A 3,050-nucleotide genomic window follows, 5' to 3' on the forward strand; every position below is an offset into this window, starting at 1 on the left:
TTCACCCCTTCAGCACTGACGATGTGTCCAAGGTACTGTACTTTCGGTTTCAGCAAGTGACACTTCGATGGCTTTAGCTTCAAACCACACGATCAGCTGTTTAAGTACCTCGTCCAGGTGTTTCAGGTGCTCTTCATAAGTTTTGGAGAAAATGATGACGTTGTCTAAATACAAAAGGATCATATCAAAATTGCGATGTCCAAGGCAATGTTCCATGACTCTTTGGAAGGTGGCTGGGGCATTGCAGAGTCCAAACGGCATCCGTTCGAACTCGAAGAGACCCATTGGTGTGGTGAAGGCAGTCTTCTCCCAGTCCTCCGGGGCCATCGGGATCTGCCAATACCCGCTCGTTAAGTCTAGAGTGGAGAAATATGTCGTGGTCTTCAGCGCTGTTAAAGATTCCTCGATTCTAGGCAGCGGATAGGCATCCTTGTGCATCACTGCGTTCAGCTTCTGGTAATCTACGCAGAATCAAAAACTGCCATCCTTCTTCCTCACAATCACAAGTGGTGCTGCCCATGGGCTGTGGCTCTCCCGGATGACGCCAGCTTCTTTCATCTCGCCGAGCATACTCCGCACTGGTTGATACATGGCCGGTGATAGGGGCCTATGCCTTTCCTTGATCGGTGGGTTAGTCCCTGTGGGGATGTGATGATGGACACCTTCTGCTTTCCCAAAGTCGGAGGGATGTTGACTAAACGCCTCCACATTTTCCTGTACCACTTGGAGCGCTCCCTCACGCATCTTTTATGGGGTGTCTGAATCCCCGATTTGTATCTCTTGTAGCTCCACCAGGGAGTCTCACTGTCAGCAGCTGTCAGTTGTCCAGTCACTATTCTCTGGTGGGCCACTGGTACACTCTCCCCAAACACATCTTGAAAGTCAACCTGGATAAGCCGTGCCACCGGGCAATTTTTAAAAAGCCTTATTGGATAGCTGTGTGGATTCATTATCCGGACTGGTACTCTTCCATGTTCTACTTTCGCCAAGGTCCTAGCTATGGCAAAGGGGTATTGTCCATCAGAGTCGCAGGATTCGAGTATGACCTCATCATTTTGACCACCTGGTCCAATCCTGGCCTTGCACCAAACAACATGTTCCGAATTGGGTCTCAAGAGAATAGGCCAATGGTCAGCAATTCTGGCTTTTCCCACTTCTCCCCAAGCATTGGCAAATTTCTTCTGCCCCTCAAGCAGTTGCACAGTCTGATGCATTGTCTTTCGCTCCTTTGGGGTGGCGGAACGCATCTCCATCTTGAGAGCCTCCACCAATTCGTCGGGACAATTTTTGAGGACATTCATCCCGAGAATGACAGAGGGTAGGTGTTCACTCTGTACTGTGGTGACCAAACACCCTTGTCTCGTGAGCTCAGCTTTGCCGATATTCAAGTCAGCTTCCCAATAGCCACGATAATTTATTTGTTGCCCGTTGCTAGCAAGTAGCTGCAGCCAAGTAGTCAGTGGGGTCACTATTTCTTGTTCATCCCAATACCGTAGGAACTCTGTGAATCTGATAGTGGTCACTTGTGAACCGGTATCCAGTAGAACCGGCACCTCTATGCCGTTAATCCGGATCTTCAAGTGGGGGCACTCTCCAACATACCGAGGCCACCACTCCTGCGATGATGGACCTACTGACGTGACTCCTCCTGAGGGTCGGTCCCTCGCCTCGGGATCTCATCGTTTAAAGTTTCACTGATGCAATTTCTTTCAATGTGGCCACTCTGTTTACACCGCCTACATATAGGTCTTCCCTGGGAATCAAATTGATCCGTTGAGCGTTGACCTGAATCTCGTGGGATGTGCCAGTTTGCTCGGTTTCTCCCGCCATGGTCTTGGTGCCATTCTCTGTGCCTGGCTCCAGTTTGTTCCTGTCGGATCTCTTTCACCTCTCTACCCAGCTCTGACATATTTTGCATTAATTCTGTGATTTTACTTGTAAGGACTCCGATCGGATCGTGACCAGACTGTACTTGTTGTGTGACCGTCTCCTTAGGCGTTAGGAGCTCAGGTCTCAGGATTTGACTGACCTCATCCAAGTTCTCATTTTCTAAATGTTCTAAAGATTCGTGATCTTCAGGGTCGGCATTCTGGTTTAGACCAAGGATCTGCAACACCTCCTCCTTAAACTCAGAGAATGAGCATTCCGGATTCTGACATCTCCACATTCTCAATTGGGAACGTGTCGCTTCTCCTTGCGACCCTTCAATAAATAAGTTGATGAGGGTTTCATCTTCTTGTTCTGCCTCTCGTGGTTCTAAGGCTTGAATAGTATGCATGGCTTCCTGTAGGCCCAGGGCAAACTCCCTTAATGACTCCTGAGGTTTTTGTTTTCTAGCATAAAGATGGCCCTTAAGTTCTGAGAGGGAGCATGAGTCAAAGATGCTGGCTAATTTTTTAAATGTGGCTTCCACTGTTTCACGCTGTGCATCAGACCACGCTTTGACCTCACGTCGTGCAGGCCCTTTCAGTTGTCCAAGCAAGATCTCTACTTTTTGCGTGTCGCTCAGTGGATATAGCCGAAACATAGACTGCATTTTGTCTTTAAATTCTTTGAAAGTACTCATACCTGGTGTACGTGCGTCTCCTGAGTATGTCGGTAGCCATGGGGCCCCAAAATAATATGGCATGGTAATAGGTGAAGTCTCTGTCGTTGGTAACCTCCTTCTGTTGGGTGAGGCATTTATTGCAGGTAAAAATCTTCAGCCTGACGTTGATATAGAAGATTGGGGTTCTGACATCTGGTCGAGTGTAGTTTGCTTCAATCTTCGGCCTGACGTTGATATAGGAGATTGAGGTTCTGACATCTTGTCTATTGTAGTTTGCTTCGATCCTGTTCGTGTCGCCAAGTTGTAATAGCAGCCTATGGGGTGAGCGTTGATGAGCGGTGTATGTGTCGTACCTACTTCCTTCTGTATTTGTAATTGGTCCCGACCTTTTGTCAGCTTTTGGACCACGCTCCACTCCTGGAATCCCTTAGTCAGTGTTTCCTCTCAGGGCTCTTCCTGCTCCTCACTCACTCTGTTTGAGTCCCCTGGGTCCTAAAGCACT

General features: G+C 48.4%; 1 pseudogene; it reads right to left on the reverse strand.

The window, feature by feature from the left end:
* Positions 1–554: 554 nt before the first annotated feature.
* On the reverse strand, positions 555–2,566 carry LOC148532107 (uncharacterized; annotated as a pseudogene).
* Positions 2,567–3,050: the final 484 nt, after the last annotated feature.

Source organism: Taudactylus pleione, unplaced genomic scaffold (genome assembly GCF_031769625.1).
Source record: "Taudactylus pleione unplaced genomic scaffold, aTauple2 ptg000085l, whole genome shotgun sequence".
Classification (NCBI taxonomy): Eukaryota; Metazoa; Chordata; class Amphibia; order Anura; family Myobatrachidae; genus Taudactylus; species Taudactylus pleione.